Consider the following 19,157-nt stretch of genomic DNA (forward strand, 5'->3'; position numbering starts at 1 on the left):
AGCAGAGACATTACTTTGCCAACAAAGGTCTGTCTAGTCAAGGCTATGGTTTTTCCAGTATGGATGTGAGAGTTGGACTGTGAAGAAGGCTGAGTGCCAAAGAATTGATGCTTTTGAACTGTGGTGTTGGAGAAGACTCTTGAGAGTGCCTTGGACTGCAAGGAGATCCAACCAGTCCATTCTAAAGTAGATCAGTCCTAGGTGTTCTTTGGAAGGACTGATGCTAAAGCTGAAACTCCAGTACTTTAGCCACCTGATGTGAAGAGTTGACTCATTGGAAAAGACTCTGATGCTGGGAGGGATTGGGGGCAGGAGGAGAAGGGGACGACAGAGGATGAGATGGCTGGGTGGCATCACCGACTCGATGGATGTGAGTTTGAGTGAACTCTGGGAGTTGGTGATGGACAGGGAGGCCTGGCATGCGTAGTTCATGGGTTTGCAAAGAGTCTGACATGACTGAGCAACTGAACTGAACTGAACTGAACTCCTATTTTATAATCATAATGACCTCCTTTTGCCAGTTAGCTTGGTTCTATCCATTAAGGCTCTGAATGTTCTCTTTGCATCTTCTAGCAGGCCCTCAAGCAAAGTATGGTGAGAATTTGATGGAAATGTATGTCTATGGTGGAGAGGTTTAAGAAATAGAGTTAAGTGAATTAAAGAGTTGAGGATAATAAAAATAAGTAGAGGGATGAGGGGTCATACTGAGGTTGATGATCAGATTCTGTAATATTAAAGAATTGGTAAAGGGGAAGGACAGGAAGTTGTGCTCAAAAGAAGAAAGTAAGTTTGATATTATAGAGCTTGCAATGAAGATGAGGTCAAAGTTGTGACAGTGTAGATGGGTTGGCTGACCTAAATTGAAAGGGTAAGGCTAAGTAGGACAAAGAACTTTTATTTTGTTTGATTATTAGAGCATTGAGAACACTTGTCATAGGTTTTAATAATCACAGCAAGGTTCTTTAAATCTTGAAATGTTTTTCTTTAAGCATTCAAAAGGTAATTTTGTGCTTAAAAGCCACCCCATTAAAAGAGTTATTATCTTACCTTCTCAATGCCCTAATCACTCAGAAATTGAATTAAAAGCATTGGATGCCAGATTTTCTTTTGGATTAATCATAATTACCTAGGAAATAGTTTTCGAAAATCATTAGGCTGCAAAAATAGTATTTGGTTTGTACCACTTGCTTTAATCTCATCCACATTTATTAGTCAGCTGTGTCCTCTGCTGACCTCTTTTTGTATTTGAGAGCAACCTTGTATAATTAGACTTAGAGAACAAGAACATCTTGAAGCATACACTGTGCCCATGTCTTCGTGTTATCATAATAACTGTTGAAAATGCAAAAATTCATTCAACTCCTGTTTGAACTTTAAGGTTTTAAAGGGTATCAATTTTCTTGATTGTTCTAATAAATGAATTATTTAGTTAGATTTTTCCCTTGAAATTTTCTACAAAGACTAATCAGAAAGTAAATATTATGAATATTTTATCTTTACTGGATGATCTGGTGTTATTTCATTCAGTTCAGTTCAGTTGCTCAGTAGTGTCTGACTCTTTGCAACCCCATGGACTGCAGCACACTGGGCTTCCCAGTCCATCACCAACTCCTGGAGCTTACTCAAACTCATGTCCATTGAGTCAATGATGACATCCAACCATCTCATCCTCTGTCGTCCCCTTCACCCACCTTCAGTCTTTCCCAGGATCAGGGTCTTTTCCAAGGAGTCAGTTCTTTGCATCAATTGGACAAACTATTGGAGTTTCAGCTTCAGCATCAGTTATCCCAATGAATATTCAAGACTGATTTCCTATAGGACTGACTGGTTGGATCTCCTTGCAGTCCAAGGGACTCTCAAGAATCTTCTCCAACACCACAGTTCAAAAGCATCAATTCTTTGGCACTCAGCTTTCTTTATAGTCTAACTCTCACATCCATATATCACTAATGGAAAAACCATAGGTTTGACTAGATGAACCTTTGTTGGCAAAGTAATGTCTCCGCTTTTTAATGTGTTGTCTAGGTTGGTCATAGCTTTTCTTCCAAGGAGCAAGCTTCTTTTAATTTCATGGCTGCAGTCACCATCTGCAGTGATTTTGGAGCCCCCCAAAATAAGTTTGACACTGTTTCTAATGTTTCCCCATCTATTTCCCATGAAGTTATGGGACCAGATGCCATAATCTTAGTTTTCTGAATGTTGAGTTTTAAGCCAACTTTCTCACTCCCCTCTTTCACTTTCATCAAGAGACTCTTTAGTTCTTCTTCACTTTCTGCCATAAGGGTGGTGTCATCTTCATATCTGAGGTTATTGATATTTCTCCTGGCAATCTTGATTCCAGCTTCTGTTTTATCCAGTCCAGCATTTCGTATAATGTACTCTGCATATAAGTTAAATAAGCAGGGTGACAATATACAGTCTTGATGTATTCCTTTCCTGATTTGAAAAAAGCCTGTTGTTTCATGTCCAGTTCTAACTGTTGCTTCTTGACCTGAATACAGATTTCTCAGGAGGCACGTCAGGTGGTCTGTATTCCCATCTCTTTAAGAATTTTCCACAATTTTTTTGTGATCCACACAGTCAAAGGCTCTTTCATAGTCTATAAAGCAGAAGTAGATGTTTTTCTGGAAACTTCTTGCTGTTTTAATCATCCAATGGATGTTGGCAATTTGATCTCTGGTTCCTCTGCCTTTTCTAAATCTAGTTTGAACATCTGGAAGTTCTCGGTTCAAGTACTGTTGAAACCTTGCTTAGAGAATTTTCAGCTTTACTTTGCTAGTGTGTGACATGAGTGCAATTGTGTGGTAGTCTGAACATTCTTTGGCATTGCCTTTCTTTGGAATCGGAATGAAACCTGACATTTTCCAGGCCTGTGGCCACTTTTGAATTTTCCAATTTGCAGGCATATTGAGTGTAGCACTTTCACAGCATCAGGATTAACTGATTAGGATTTGAAATAGCTCAACTGGAATTCCATCATCTCCACTAGCTTTGTTCATAGTGATGTTTCCTTAGGCCCACTTGGCTTTGCATTCCAGGATATCTGTCTCTAGGTGAGTGTTCACACCTTCATCGTTATCTGGGTCATTAAGATCTTTTTTGTATATTTCTTTTGTGTATTCTTGCTACCTCTTCTTAATATCTTCTGCTTCTGTTAAGTCTATACCACTTCTGTACTTAATTGTGCCCATCTTTGCATGAAATATTCCATTGATATCTCTAATTTTTTTTAAGAGATCTCTAGTCCTTCCCATTCTATTGTTTCCCTCTATTTCTTTACATTGATCACTGAGGAAGGCTTTCTTATATCTCCTTGCTATTCCTTGAAACTCTGCATTCAGATGGATATATCTTCCCTTTTCTCCTTTGCCTTCCACTACTGTTCTTTTCTCAGCTATTTGTTATGGCCTCCTCAGACAAGCATTTTGCCTTCTTTGTGTTTCTTTTCCTTGGGGATGGTCTTGGTCATCATTTCATGTACAATGTTACGAGCCTCTGTACATAGTTCTTCAGGCACTCTATCTATCAGATCTAATCCCTTGATCTATTTCTCACTTCCACTGTGTAATCATAAGGGATTTGATTTAGGTCATACCTGAATGGTCTAGTGGTTTTTCCCTACTTTCTTCAATTTAGGTCTGAATTTGGGAATAAGGAGTTCATGATCTGAGCCACAGTCAGCTCCCCATCTTGTTTTTGCTGACTGTATAGAGCTTCTCCATCTTTGACTGCAAAGAATATAATCCATCTGATTTTGGTATTGACCATCTGGTGATGTCCATGTGTAGAGTCTTCTCTTGTGTTGTTGGAAGAAGGTGTTCACTATGATCAGTGGGTCCTCTTGACAAAACTCTGTTAGCCTTTGCCCTGCTTCATTCTGTACTCCAAGGCCAAATTTGCCTGTTACTCCAGGTATCACTTGACTTCCTACTTTTGCATTCCAGTCCCCTATAATGAAAAGGACAAGTTTTTTGGATGTTAGTTTTAGAAGATCTTGTAGGTCTTCATAGAACCATTCAACTTGAGCTTCTTCAACTTTACTAGTTGGGACATAGACTTGGATTACCATGATATTGAATGGTTTGCCTTGGAAATGAAGAGAGATCATTCTGTCATTTTTAAGATTGCATCCAAGTACTGCATTTTGGACTCTTTTGTTGACTATGCTGGCTATTCCACTTCTTCTAAGGGATTCTTGCCCATTGTAGTAGATATAATGGTCACCTGAGTTAAATTCACCCATTCCGGTCTATTTTAGTTCACTAATTACTAAAATTTTGATGTTTACTCTTGCCATCTCCTGTTTGACCACTTCAAATTTGCCTTGATTCATGGACCTAATATTCCAGGTTCCTATGCCATATTGTTCTTTACAACATCAGACTTTACTTCCATCACGTAACATCCACAACTGGGTGTTGTTTTTGCTTTGGCTCTGTCTCTTCATTCTTTCTAGAGTTATTTCTCCAATGATCCTCAGTAGCATATTGGGCACCTACCAACTTGGGGAATTCATCTTTCAGTGTCCTAACTTTTTGCCTTTTCATGACAAAATGTGTTCCACTGGGAAGGGAATGGCAAACCACGTCAGTATTCTTGCCTTGAGAACCCCATGAACAGTTATTTCATTAGTAACATACATTTTTTTGAGGGATACTTTTTTACCCCCCCCCCACCCCCCGAATGGTCAATTTAGATAAAATAAAGATGGTTGCAAGATACATATTAAAAGTTAATACACAATTTATTCTAATAAGCTCCATGGAAAATGCATATTCTTATAAGATAGATTCATTATATATTGAATAGAGGAATGCAATTTTGAAAAGTAGCTCTATGTTTGAGTCACTAAAATTTTTAATATCTGGGCATATTTGGGAAGTAACATTAAAGCTTTTTTCTAAGTTTTATCCCTTTATGTTTTATTGCTTTAAAATGAAAATTATTTGTTTCCAGTTAAGGTATTTTATTTCAACTTTGCAATAGCCCTAAAATGTAGATATCATTTCCAAAAATAGGTGAATAAACTGCATAGAGTAGAGAAATATACTTAAAATAGTTTAAAACAGGCTTAAAATATTTTATTTCATGAAATAAATTTGTGGGGGATGGATATGGTCTTCAGATACACATTTAGGAATAGCAGGATATAGATGAAATAAAATCAATAGACAAGAGGCAGAGCCTAAAAATTATATGTAGGAGAAACCCAAAATTTAGAATTTGAGAATGTAAGGAGAATCAGCAGAGTAAACTGTTAAGGGTTTACTTCATTTCTCAATGAAATCTGAGTTGGACCCAGAGAGGATGATGTCATGGAGGGCTAAGTTGAGGAACTGTTATGAGAAGGAGACTATCATCAACTGTGTCAAATGCTGCCACTAACACAAATAAGAAGACCCAAAACAACCAAGACAAATAAGACCCAAAAAACAACCACAGTATTTAGCCACAATGGAGATAATTACTAGATATGTCAACTGTTGTTTCAGTGGCTAGCAAAGATGAAACCTGATTGGACTAGAGAGAATGAGAGAACAGAGATGATTAAAAACATTTTACATATTTTTTACTAAAAGAGGAGCACAGACATATGATGTTTTCTGAAGGAGAGTCAAACATCATAGGAGGGTTTTTCTTTTGTGTTGAGATGGGAGATATTTTGGAGTGTCTATTTGATGGAAATGATCCCAGACAGGGGGAAGCACTTACGATTAAGAAGAGAGAGATAATAGGTAGGGTGAAGGAAGGTATGGAAGAAGAATGGAGCTGAATGGTGTTTCACAGGTACTCAAATGTTTGTACAATCTAGTGGTCCCCTTGGTTGCCTGGGATTATCCTTGAGATGATCGAAGTGATGGCACATGGAAAAGTGTATTATGCAAAGCAGGAACAACACGATTCCCAGTAGACTATATTCAGCAGACCACAATCATATTCTAAAGTGACATTGACATTTTGCCATAGATAAGTATGAGGAAGCAGCATGCACGGGTTTATTACATCATCTATATCTGTGGTACTCTTCCTCCTAGGCCTCCCCTGGGTTTCAATGGAGCCCAGGGGCCTTTAATGTGTAGGCATTATTCTCTGTCTAGAAGTGAGGCAGTATATTTTCATATTATTCTAAAACATATGAGCTGGCCATGCCCTTTATACTTTCTTTTTTCTTAGAATGGGTTTTGTCCTTCTAAGACAGTTAAGGCAGAAATAAAATAGAGTTAAATTCCATTTATCCAACGTGGCTGAATATTTATGCCTTGCACTATTTTATGTCATCCATGTAGAACATTGTGTGTTTCCCTGGTGGCTCAGAGGGTAAAGCGTCTGCCTGCAATGTGGGAGACGGGGGTTCGATCCCTGGGTCAGAAAGATCCCCTGGAGAAGGAAATGGCAACCCGCTCCAGTATTCTTGCCTGGAAAATCCCATGGACGGAGGAGCCTGGTAGACTACAGTTCATGGGGTCACAAAGAGTTGGACATGACTGAGCAACTTCACTGTCACTTTCATGTAGAACAGGAGATTCTAGATGCTGTGCTGGCAATTGACACAGTATTGCTCAAGCCAGATGCACCTTGATGTACTCACACATACCTAGGATAATATGAAAAAACGTTAGGCATCCAGGTATAATGAAGAGGGAGAGGAAGAACGGGGGAAAGAAAGAATAAGTAGAGGTCAAGAGGGAGGGAAGAAGAGGAAGAGGCTGAGAGGGGAGGGAAAAGGAAAGAAAGGGAAGGAAAAAAAGCAAAGCACAACATAACCTTTCGTCCTCCAAGGAGCTTGCGTTAAGGAAGTGCAAGGAGCTTTCAGCATACATATTGAAATTGTAATATCGATGGAAAAGGAGATGCTCCCTTTTTCTTTGCTCAGGTTGTCTTCTTTACAATGAGCAGCAGGGCTTCTGTGAGGGAAGGTCTGGTGAACTCCTGATGAAAGATACTGACAGAGGTTAAATGTCTTGGTTTGGAGAGTTATCTTGTTCAGAAAAAACAAGACTCTGCTTACCAGATAGAATGGGTGGGAATTCTAGTTGTCCCATCTGAAAACATTTTAGGCTCGATAGCCTATTAGCCTGTGATTTCGTGCAGCTGGCATGTTAACATTTGTGCAGGCCTTGCAAAGGGAGGGAAGGGGAATGTTTTTATAGCAAAAACCAGGTGTACAAAAGAGGAATGTTCTTTTTGCTTTGGTTTCATTTATGAGGAGGGTAGAACATGGGTTTGCAACCAAGAAAACAGAACACTGGGAGATGTAGTTAGAGACAATAGAAAGTGAATGTCAGAGGCTCAGTGTTGGAATGAAGAAAACAGGAAAGGGGACGGAAGGATAGATGTCAGCATGATGCTGAGGAAGGTGGATAACCATGGTGATAGGGATACCAGCGCACATCATGAATGTTTGCATGTATTGTGATCTTGACAAAAATGGAGTGAGCAAGATGCTGTGATCTCTATCAGGTAGACAGAAGAAATGGGAATCAGAGGGGTTAAGCAGCTGGCTCAAGGTTAAACGGCTAGAGTGAGAGCTTGGCCTCAGGGGGCTGTCTGATTCCAAAGTTGTGATCCTAATAGCTGCTTTCCACATTGGGAGGCAGGAAAATCGTGGTACCATGAATAGAAACAGGAAAATGAATAACTACTGATTGAGTACAGGGTAAGAAAGGAAGAGAAGAAAGACTGAGGTTGATTGTTTTTATTACCATAGTGATAAATGCATCTTTTACAGATTATTACTGCCTCCTATAACAAGATTACTCAGAATATGTAGTTTATAAGTATTCTTTATGCATATAAAATAACTCCAGTGACCCTTCCAAGAAAGCTTAAAGCATCAAACCTAAAACTTCTTCAACTAAACCTATGCTTATTTATTGCTCTAAACATAAATTAGTGGCCTGCCACAGCCGACATCTGTAGAAAATCACTATGACGAAATGTCTCTTCCTCAGTATGGTTTAGTAGTATTTGTTACTTTTCACGATGCATTGGGGAAATCTGTTTTTCCACACGGCATATTTTTACTTTTTTCTTTGATGCTTATTTTTATAGTACATTGTTTTGTTCTCCACCCAACCCATTGTTCTTTTCATTTAAATTTTCTTCCAAATAAACATTATTGCTTTTCTGAAGTAGTATTTTCAAATCCAAAATTAGCTTCCCATGTGCCTGGGGGTCCCCTGTAAAAATATGACTCCTTTGAGATATTTTGAGTGGATTCATATTTGGTATTCAGTTTTTTATTTATCTTCTAATTCTGTCACTGAGATGGACGGTTGAAAAAAAAAAAAAACAACTGCTGATCATAGTCATATGTTTAGGCGATTTAAGGAAAAAACAAAACAAAAATAATACAGAAGCATCTGGAGAAGTTGGATCAGCAATGAGGATAATAGTCTGGATGAACTATTGTGAGATAAAGGCATATGTTTCTCCTAGTAAAATTTCTGTGACATCACACAGGATGAATACAGTTGACCCTTGCACAAAGTAGCCGTTAGGGTCTGACCTCCCTGGTGTTGAGAATTTGAATATAACATAGAATTGGCCCTCCTTATACATGTTCCTCCCATGAAACGGTTCCACATCCATGGATTCAAACAACTGTGGATCATGTGGTACTGTAGTATTTACAGCTGAAAAAAATTCAATTCTAAGTAGATCTGAGTAGTTACACAGCCCATCTGTTTTTAAGTTTTTGAAGTTTATTTTATTATTTTGGCTGTGCTGGGTCTTGCTGCCTGGGCTTTCTCTAGTTAAGGTAAGCGCAGGCTAGTCTCTAGTTGCGGTGCCCTAGTTTCTCGTTGCTGTGGCTTCTCTTGTTGTGGACCGCAGGCTCTAGGGTGTTTGGGCTTCAGCAGTTGTGGCTCATGACCTCAGTAGTTGTGGCTACTGGGCTCCAGAGCACAGGCTCAGTAGTTATGGCACGCAGTTTAGTTGCTACTCAGAACGTGGGATCTTCCTGGATCAGGGATCAAACTCATGTCTCCTGCATTGGCAGATGGATTCTTTACCACTGAGCCAGCAGGGAAGCCTCTACAACCCATGTTGTTGAAGGGTCAACTGTATTTCTTTTGAACCTTCTCTTGTAGCTCACATGGTAAGAATCCTCCTGCAGGGCAGGAGACCTGGATTCAATCCCTGGGTTCGGAAGATCCCTCGGAGGAGGGCATAAAAACCCTCTCCAGAATTCCTGCCTGGAAAATCCCCATGGACAGAGGTGCCTGGCAAGCTACAGTCACAAAGAATCAGACACAGCTGAGTGACTAAGCACAGCACAGCACACAGAGCTAGCTTTGGTGCCTCCCGGGTGGCGCTAGTGGTAAAGAATCTGCCTGCCAACACAGGATACATAAGAGAGAGCTACCTTCGAAAACGTATTTTGAAAATAATCCCCAAAATAGACTTGAACCCATTCATTTGTTGTTGTTCAGTCCCTTAGTCGCATCTAACTCTTTGTGACCCCATGGACTCTCTTCTTCAATATCTCCCTGAGTTCACTCAAACTCATGTCCATCGAGTCAGTGATGCCCTCCAACCATCTCATCCCCTGTGCCCCTTTCTCCTCCTGCCTTCAATCTTTCCAGGCATCGGGTCTTTTCCAATGAGTCAGCTCTTTGTATCAGGTGGCCAAAGTATTGGAGCTTCAGCGTCTGTCCTTCCAAGGAATATTCAGCTTGATTTCCTTTAAGATTGACTGGTTTGATCTCCTTGCTGCCCATGGGACTCTCAAGAGTCTTCTCCAACACCACAGTTCAAAAGCATCAATTCTTCAGTGCTCAGCCTTCTTTATGGTCCACCTCTCACATCCATACATGACTACTGGAAAAACCATAGCTCTGACTACACGGAGCTTTGTCTACAAAGCAATGTCTCTGCTTTTTAATGTGCTGTCTAGGCTTGTCATAGCTTTTCTTCCAAGGAGCAAGCATTTTTTAATTTTATGGCTTCAGTGACTGTCCACAGTGATTTCGGAGCTCAAGAAAATAAAGTCTGTCACTGTTTCCATTTTTTTCCCCCATCTATTTGCCCTGAAGTGTTGGGGCCAGATGCCATGATCTTAGTTTTTCAAATGTTGAGTTATAAGCCAGCTTTTTCACTTTCCTCTTTCACCTTCATCAAGAGGCCCATTTAGTCCCATATATACTTTATTTTTTATCAGTACCACAGTTTATTATGTTTTGATTGTCATGTTAAGAGCGTATGAACACAGTGCCATGACTACATTTCTAACTTTGCACAAAAATAATGAGCTTCACTGTACCCTCACTTGCTCCCCTGTAGAACTACACATCACTCCTTGAAGTGCTCTGATGCTTCCTGCCATTTTGTGACATGTGCCATGTTTGTTATTAATTGTGCAAAGCTTCCTGAGAACAGTCTAGACATTTATGTCTAGTTTATTATTACTTACCTACCCTTGAACATCTGAAATGTAAGTAGGTATTCTGAGTATGTGTAAAATGAAATAATGAAAGTGAGACATTAGTTGAGAAGATTATATACATAAACACAGTACCTCTGAGTGCAGATAAATATAAGATAAAAATCCTAAAGCTGTGGGCTTGAAATATATGTTATGTTTCTCATAGATGTTTATAGCTTAATAGGAAATAAATTTCTAGTCTGAATTACTTTGTGTTTATTTTTTGATACAAAGCCTTCCTAAATCTTTTTAAAAGACACATTAAAACATTTGACTCATGATTGATCAGTTCAGTTGCTCAGTTGTGTCCATCTCTTTGCGACTCCATGGACTGCATGATTGATATTTTATGATAATTTCATATTTAAAGTAGTTATGGAATTAAGGTTGATATTTGTAATTATGCATATGTCTCCTACTAATCATAATTTTAAAAATAATATTAATGTGGCATTTCTTGGAGTTTCTCTTGCTTTCACAGAAAATGTTCTGTGTGTACTTTTAGTTCTTTATGCGCAGGGAAATGTTATTTGGCAAAAATCAAAGTTTTTCTATATATTCATGGGATTAGTCCATGATGGAGTTATTATGGGGCTCCCTAGGCAGCACAGTGGTAAAGAATCTGCCTGCCAATGCAGGAGGCACAAGAGATGGTGAGTTCTATGTCTGGGTCAGAAAGAGCAGGAAATGGCAACCCACTCTAGTATTCGTGCCTGGAAATTCCATGGACAGAGGAGCCTGCTAGACTAAGACCAGGGGATCACAGAGAGTCAGACACAACTGAGCACACACACACAGAGTTACTATTTTTCATTTTATGTCTTTCTTTATAAATATAAATCAGTATGTTTAAGAAACACACCTCATGATATAATCAGGACATCAAATGATGAATTATTTCTCCCATCCCTGTAGGCTTTTCTCAGTACACTAATCTTCCCTTCTTGTGGATGAAAACTCCATTAAATCTTGGAGTTTTCAGCTTAGACCTTAGTCCTTTATTATTATTTTTTTAATTTTATTTTTAAACTTTACAATATTGTATTAGTTTTGCCAAATATCGAAATGAATCTGCCACAGGTATACCTGTGTTCCCCATCCTGAACCCTCCTCCCTCCTCCCTCCCCATACCCTCCCTCTGGGTCGTCCCAGTGCACCAGCCCCAAGCATCCAGTATCGTGCATCGAACCTGGACTGGCGACTCATTTCATACATGATATTATACATGTTTCAATGCCATTCTCCCAAATCTCCCCACCCTCTCCCTCTCCCACAAAGTCCATAAGACTGATCTATACATCAGTGTCTCTTTTGCTGTCTCGTATACAGGGTTATTGTTACCATCTTTCTAAATTCCATATATATGCGTTAGTATACTGTATTGGTGTTTTTCTTTCTGGCTTACTTCACTCTGTATAATAGGCTCCAGTTTCATCCACCTCATTAGAACTGATTCAAATGTATTCTTTTTAATGGCTGAGTAATACTCCATTGTGTATATGTACCACAGCTTCCTTATCCATTCATCTGCTGATGGACATCTAGGTTGCTTCCATGTCCTGGCTATTATAAACAGTGCTGCGATGAACATTGGGGTACACGTGTCTCTTTCCCTTCTGGTTTCCTCAGTGTGTATGCCCAGCAGTGGGATTGCTGGATCATAAGGCAGTTCTATTTCCAGTTTTTTAAGGAATCTCCACACTGTTCTCCATAGTGGCTGTACTAGTTTGCATTCCCACCAGCAGTGTAAGAGGGTTCCCTTTTCTCCACACCCTCTCCAGCATTTATTGCTTATAGACTTTTGGATGGCAGCCATTCTGACTGGCATGAATGGTACCTAATTGTGGATTTGATTTGCATTTCTCTGATAATGAGTGATGTTGAGCATCTTTTCATGTGTTTGTTAGCCATCTGTATGTCTTCTTTGGAGAAATGTCTATTTAGGTCTTTGGCCCATTTTTTGATTGGGTCATTTATTTTTCTGGAGTTGAGCTGTAGGAGTTGCTTGTATATTTTTGAGATTAGTTGTTTGTCAGTTGCTTCATTTGCTATTATTTTCTCCCATTCTGAAGGCTGCCTTTTCACCTTGCTAATAGTTTCCTTTGTTGTGCAGAAGCTTTTAAGTTTAATTAGGTCCCATTTGTTTATTTTTGCTTTTATTTCCAATATTCTGGGAGGTGGGTCATAGAGGATCCTGCTGTGAAGACCTTAGTCCTTTAAATTGCATTTAATCTCAACTCAAATTAGAATGTTCAGTGTCTATAATTAAACACTGAATTTGCATTCATTAAATCTTTTCTCCCCCTCAACCCCCCAGTTGAAACGGTCTGTTTCAGACTGGAAATTATCAGAAAAAAGGGCAGAGTGATGGTCAGTCAGATGGGTTTCTCCTTACAGTTGCTATTTTGACCTCAATAAGGGGAAGGAAGGTTTAGTCAGGGGCCAGAACAAGAACAACTTTCAGTTGCTGTGATCTGATAATAAGCTTGGTCCTGCACTATGACGTGGACAATGGGATATTGTTCTGGGTTCCGCCCAGGTTTGTTCCTGGTCCCCCTTTTCTGTGGAGGAAGCATCTCTCTTGAGAAAGGTCCCTTAACTGCCATTTTTAGGCTCTGAGCATCTGCTGCTATAACTCGAGACTCTTTCTCCAGAGGTCTCTGCTTCCTCCAGACAGTCTTATAGGGTCTTTCCTGCTGTGGCCTTCACTGGTCTGTAGGAAGCACTTCTTTTGGATCTCATAGCCTATCACACTCTGAAGTGCAAGTGAATCCTTCCATAGTCGCACTCTCCTGGCTTCATCATCTAAGCAAACATGGAGCACATTTCTCATAGGCAGGAGTCAGATCCCACTTACAGTTTAGATTTCTCAAACTTGAACCAAGTACCAGCTCTCTCTGTATCGAACAATTTCAGCAAACATACTTCAAAAACAATTTTCCTAGGTAAGGGAATTGAAGCCCCATCTCCTCTTACTAGGAGGAGATAACACTAGGAATTAGAAGTAGGATTTCATGACTTTTAAGCAGCCCTCCCTTCTCTCATCTTTTATAAATATCTTTGATCTGGATCAGGGATCCCAAGGACCGTGGCCTGGTAGGCTGCAGTCAATGGGGTTGCTAAGAGTCGGACACGACTGAGCGACTTCACTTTCACTTTTCACTTTCATGCATTGGAGAAGGAAATGGCAACCCATTCCAGTGTTCTTGCCTGGAGAATCCCAGGGACGGGGGAGCCTGGTGAGCTGGGGTCGCACAGAGTTGGGCACGACTGAAGCGACTTAGCAGCAGCAGCAGCAGCAGCATGCCAGATCCCCTTTGGGTGGGTGGTTAGGTAAGTCTGACCCCAAATCATTATTGGAACTTCAGTTAAACCTGAGAACCAAGCACATTTTAATATCCTGTTACACCAGTCATTGAAAGTATGAGGAATGAGGAAGAACTAAGTTGAACCATATAGAAGGTGCTAATATTGAATTATTTTAATTTATGCGAAGAGTAAGTTCATCAATCTAATCCTATGTTCTTTTAAATATGCACTTGTATAATTTACTGGGCTTCCTTGGTGGCTCAGTTGGTAAAGAGTCTGCCTGCAGTGCTGGAGAACTGGGTTTGATCCCTGGGTTGGGAAGATCCCCTGCAGAAGGTAATGACAGCCCACTCTAGTATTTTTGCCTGGGGAATCTCATGGACAGAGGAGCCTAAATAGCAAGCATATGTCATTCCTTATCTGAAGTCTTTGGGCTCAGGTGGGGTTCAGAATTCAGAAGATTTTTAGATCTTTGACCTAGATTTTTTTCATGTAGTCCAGCACATATTCTTTATATTACATATCTTCCCATTGGTCTAGATTACAAAGCCCTTGGATTTATCTCCTGGGAGTGTTTGGTCATGGAAAAATTTGTTTTATTTATAATGACAATTGTGGTCTCAGGCTTAGAATTTGCATTTCCTATTAACTTTTTAGTCATGTGATGAGAAGTCTAGGGAATATGTGAACAATAGGCAGGGAATACACTGCCTTCTGTCCAGGGTTTCTTTAAAGCTCAACACTATAATAACATCATCATAAGAACTCTGTCTGTCATTAATTCATTTCATTTCATGCTGTCTTAGTAACTGAGTACACTCTCCAGTATGTGAATACACTATTTCATAAAATCATAGCAAATGAATAGATTACATTTTAGAGGTTTAACATTGAAAATAAAGTAAGACAAGCAGGGATATTTCATAGTTGTCAATCTGCCTCTTATTCATTTGCTACTAGGAACGTGATCAATACATAAGTCAAAACTGAGTTTCTAGCTGCTCTACCTAGATTTTCTTCTTACGCTAGTTTCAGTTCAGTTCAGTCACTCAGTCGTGTCCAACTGTTTGTGACCCCATGAACTGCAGCATGCCAGGCCTCCCTGTCCATCACCAACTCCTGGAGTCCACCTAAGCCCATGTCCATTGAGTCACTGATGCCATCCAACCACCTCATCCTCTGTCGTCCCCTTCTCCTCCCATCTTCAGTCTTTCCCAGCATCAGGGTTTTTTCAAATGAGTCAGCTCTTTGCATCAGGTGGCCAAAGTATTAGAGTTTCAGCTTCAACATCAGTCCTTCCAATGAACACCCAGGACTGATCTCCTTAAACTTTATCAAATTTTAGTGTGTAGAACAATTATTTGATAAGAGCACACACATAAAATATGTATATTGTTAAGTCATGGGTATTAAGTCTTTTCCCCCAGGGTAATGGTTACCTACATATGGCTTTCACTGAAGGCTTTGATTTTAGAAAATGACCTCTTCCTCTACCTAAGAGGTGGCATCACAGTGATAGGCCCTTAAGTATAATGATAAAATCAATATGAGGACTTCACTGGGGGTTTCTCTTTGTTGAGTGTATATAAGTGGCTGCTGCTTACAGGTGTGCGACTTCTAGGTGTGCTGGAGCAGGAATATCCATTTGGCTTTATGTCATTACACTTGGCATTGTAGGACTTCACTTTTCCTGCTTTTTGTAAATGGAAACTGTATAAACTTTGGGAACTGCTTAATAGGAGAACAGGTGTGATATGAACAAAAAAATACTGTCATCAGGCATTTAGGAAGCCATTTCTTTGTGCCTGCCACTATTAGTAGCAAATAACTTGTTCATGCCTTTTTTCCCCCCTGAAAGCTGGTCTAAACTGAAAGCAATAGTAAGGAGTTACATTTGTATGGCAGAAAGTCTAAAGGAAATCAGTCCTCAATATTCATCGGAAGGACTGATGCTGAAGCTGAAGCTCCAATACGTTTACCACCTGATGCGAAGAACTTACTCATTGGAAAAGACCCTGATGCTGGGAAAGACTGAAGGTGGAAGGAGAAGAGGACGACAGAGGATGGGATGGTGAGTGGCATCACTGACTCGATGGACATGAGTTTGAGTAAGCTCTTGGAGTTGGTGATGGACAGGCAAGCCTGGTGTGCTGCAGTCCATGGGGTCACAAATAGACACAACTGAGCGACTGAACTGCACTAAAGAGATGGATCTGAAAAATCTTTATCTAGAAAGATAAACCCTGCCAAAGCCAGAAGAATAATGGTGTTAATGGTGAATGTGTTAGATATTTATTGCTACAAGACAAATCACCAAAAACTTAGTTTCTAAAAACAACACACATGTATTGTCCACGATTTATGTCAGAAGTCTGGGCACAGTTTAACTGGGCCTCCTGCTTCAGTCACAGAAGACTACAATCCATATGTAGGCTAGAGAATCGGTTGTGGAAACATCTGCTTTAGAGCCACTTTAGGTTGCTGGCAGTATTCAAGTATTTGCATTACTGGGGTTTCAGTTTCCTGTCGGAGAACACTCTTCCATTTTGGTTTTTGGTCATGTCCGCGTTAGGACGTATAGAATTCCATGGACAGTGTGGTCTGGCAGGCTACAGACCAGGGGGTCACAAGAAGTCAGACATGACTGAACAATTGACATGATGCTATCTATCTATGATTCCTTTGATATTTTCTAATTTTGTATATAATTAATACCACCATAAACCAAAATGGTAGCCACACAATACATTTATTAGTTTTCATGTAATATTTAATGTGAATCACATACATGGCATTATGTATAGTCTCTGGAATTGGCCAAACCATAGTTCTGTGTTTCATTTTACTATGTTGAGTGTGGTAGATTTCAAAATAAACTCAGCAGCTACATAGAGATGAAGACATCCATAAAAATATGTATTTACGACATCTGGACATAGCAGGAATGTAAAATGTTTCTTATAAATGAGGCCTAGTGGAAAGTGTTAGGGATGATATCTCTATTCTTAGCCACATAGAGAGCTGGATAATCAAGGAGAGGGAATTTGGTGCTGCAGGAAATCTTGTCTTCTATAGTTGGTGTTTACTGACTGTAAACATAGCATTATTTTTAATGTTGTATTTCACATCAAGTGCACTAAATGGTAGTGTTCACAGTAACACTCTTTTATCAGGAATAATGAAAAGAGGTAAATAAGGGTCAATGGCCATGAAATTTAATAGAAAACTTCTGATAATTGTTCTGAGATGTATTTCACCCATCCAAATTATGTTAAATTTGCTTAAGGATTTACTTGCATAGTATATTACACTTAGTTCTTAAGTTTTAACCCTGTCTACTGAAATTTGGAATTGACTTTTTTTTCTCCCATGTGAACTGTACACAGAGAGGTATTGTACGATTCTGAGATTTTTATGTTACAGTTGTTTGTAAATTTTAGCTTCTTTGGAGTATGCCTGTGTGGAGTTGGGTAAAGGTTGCTTCAATGCACAACTGTTGAATATCAGGTATCAGTTCTAAACTAAAGAGGAATTTCAGATCACATTTCACAGGATTATGTGAACAGAGACGATAGCTACTTCAGCCACCTCAGCTCCAGTTGTTTCTCGGCCGAATGACCATGCCATCAACTCTCACTCTTCTCCTGCCCTGTGTTTCCCATTTACATCTCAGCACACAAAGAAAAGGGCTTAGTGGAAAAATCCTAGGGATTTTTTAAGAAAAGTTGTGTCATGAGATGTTATATTCAGTTTCAGTTCAGTTCAGTTGCTCAGTCGTGTCAGACTCTTTGCTACCCCATGAATCGCTGCACGCCAGGCCTCCCTGTCAATCACCAACTCCAGGAGTTCACTGAGACTCACGGCCATCGAGTCAGCGATGACATCCAGCTATCTCATCCTCTGTCGTCCCCTTCTCCTCCTGCCCCCAATCCCTCCCAGCACCAGAGTCTTTTCCAATGAGTCAACTCTTCGCATGAGGTGGCCAAAGTACTGGAGTTTCAGCTTTAGCATCATTCCTTCCAAAGAAATTCCAGGGCTGATCTCCTTCAGAATGGACTGGTTGGATCTCCTTGCAGTCCAAGGGACTCTCAAGAGTCTTCTCCAACACCACAGTTCAAAAGCATCATTCTTCTGCACTCAGCCTTCTCCACAGTCCAACTCTCACATCCATACATGACCACAGGAAAAACCATAGCCTTGACTAGATGGATTTTGCTGGCAAAGTAATGTTTCTGCTTTTGAATGTGCTATCTAGGTTGGTCATAACTTTCCTTCCAAGGAGTAAGCGTCTTTTAATTTCATGGCTGTGGTCACCATCTGCAGTGATTTTGGAGCCCAGAAAAATAAAGTCTGACACTGTTTCCACTGTCTCCCCATCTATTTCCCATGAAGTGATGGGACCAGATGCCATGATCTTCGTTTTCTGAATGTTGAGCTTTAAGCCAACTTTTTCACTCTCCACTTTCCCTTTCATCAAGAGGCTTTTGAGTTCCTCTTCACTTTCTGCCATAAGGGTGGTGTCATCTGCATATCTGAGGTGATTGATATTTCTCCCAGCAATCTTGATTCCAGCTTGTGTTTCTTCCAGTCCAGCGTTTCTCATGATGTACTCTGCATAGAAGTTAAATAAGCAGGGTGACAATATACAGCCTTGACGGACTCCTTTTCCTATTTGGAACCAGTCTGTTGTTCCATGTCCAGTTCTAACTGTTGCTTCCTGACCTGCACACAAATTTCTCAAGAGGCAGATCAGGTGGTCTGGTATTCCCATCTCTTTCAGAATTTTCCACAATTTATTGTGATCCACACAGTCAGAGGCTTTGGCATAGTCAATAAAGCAGAAATAGATGTTTTCCTGGAACTCTCTTGTTTTTTCCATGATCCAGCGGATGTTGGCAATTTGATCTCTGGTTCCTCTGCCTTTTCTAAAACCAGCTTGAACATCTGGAAGTTCACGGTTCACATATTGCTGAAGCCTGGCTTGGAGAATTTTGAGCATTACTTTACTAGCATGTGAGATGAGTGCAATTGTGCGGTAGTTTGAGCATTCTTTGGCATTGCCTTTCTTTGGGATTGGAATGAAAACTGACCTTTTCCAGTCCTGTGGCCACTGCTGAGTTTTCCAAATTTGCTGGCATATTGAGTGCAGCACTTTCATAGCATCACCTTTCAGGATTTGGAATAGCCCAACTGGAATTCCATCACCTCCACTAGGTTTGTTCGTAGTGATGCTTTCTAAGGCCCACTTGACTTCACATTCCAGGATGTCTGGCTCCAGGTCAGTGATCACACCATCATGATTATCTGGGTTGTGAAGATCTTTTTTGTACAGTTCTTCGGTGTATTCTTGCCACCTCTTCTTAATATCTTCTGCTTCTGTTAGGTCCATACCATTTCTGTCCTTTATTGAGCCCATCTTTGC

At 40.0% G+C, this 19,157-nt stretch overlaps 1 long non-coding RNA gene across 18 annotated transcripts in view; it reads left to right on the forward strand.

Moving 5' to 3' along the window:
• Window positions 1-19,157, forward strand: part of LOC147371336 (uncharacterized) — a 261,709-nt gene that overhangs the window by 124,240 nt on the left and 118,312 nt on the right. For 5 of the 18 annotated variants that reach the window (XR_015163482.1, XR_015163485.1, XR_015163484.1 and 2 more), the window contains exon 2: window positions 15,594-15,806. The exons of the other annotated variants lie outside the window; for them this stretch is intronic. This is a non-coding gene — a long non-coding RNA (uncharacterized LOC147371336). The remainder of the gene's footprint in view (window positions 1-15,593; window positions 15,807-19,157) is intronic. 18 annotated transcript variants of the gene reach the window in all.

This window comes from Bos grunniens, chromosome 5 (genome assembly GCF_055505025.1).
Source record: "Bos grunniens cultivar Pamir isolate PY7600 chromosome 5, Bosgru_T2T1.0, whole genome shotgun sequence".
In the NCBI taxonomy this organism is placed as follows: Eukaryota; Metazoa; Chordata; class Mammalia; order Artiodactyla; family Bovidae; genus Bos; species Bos grunniens.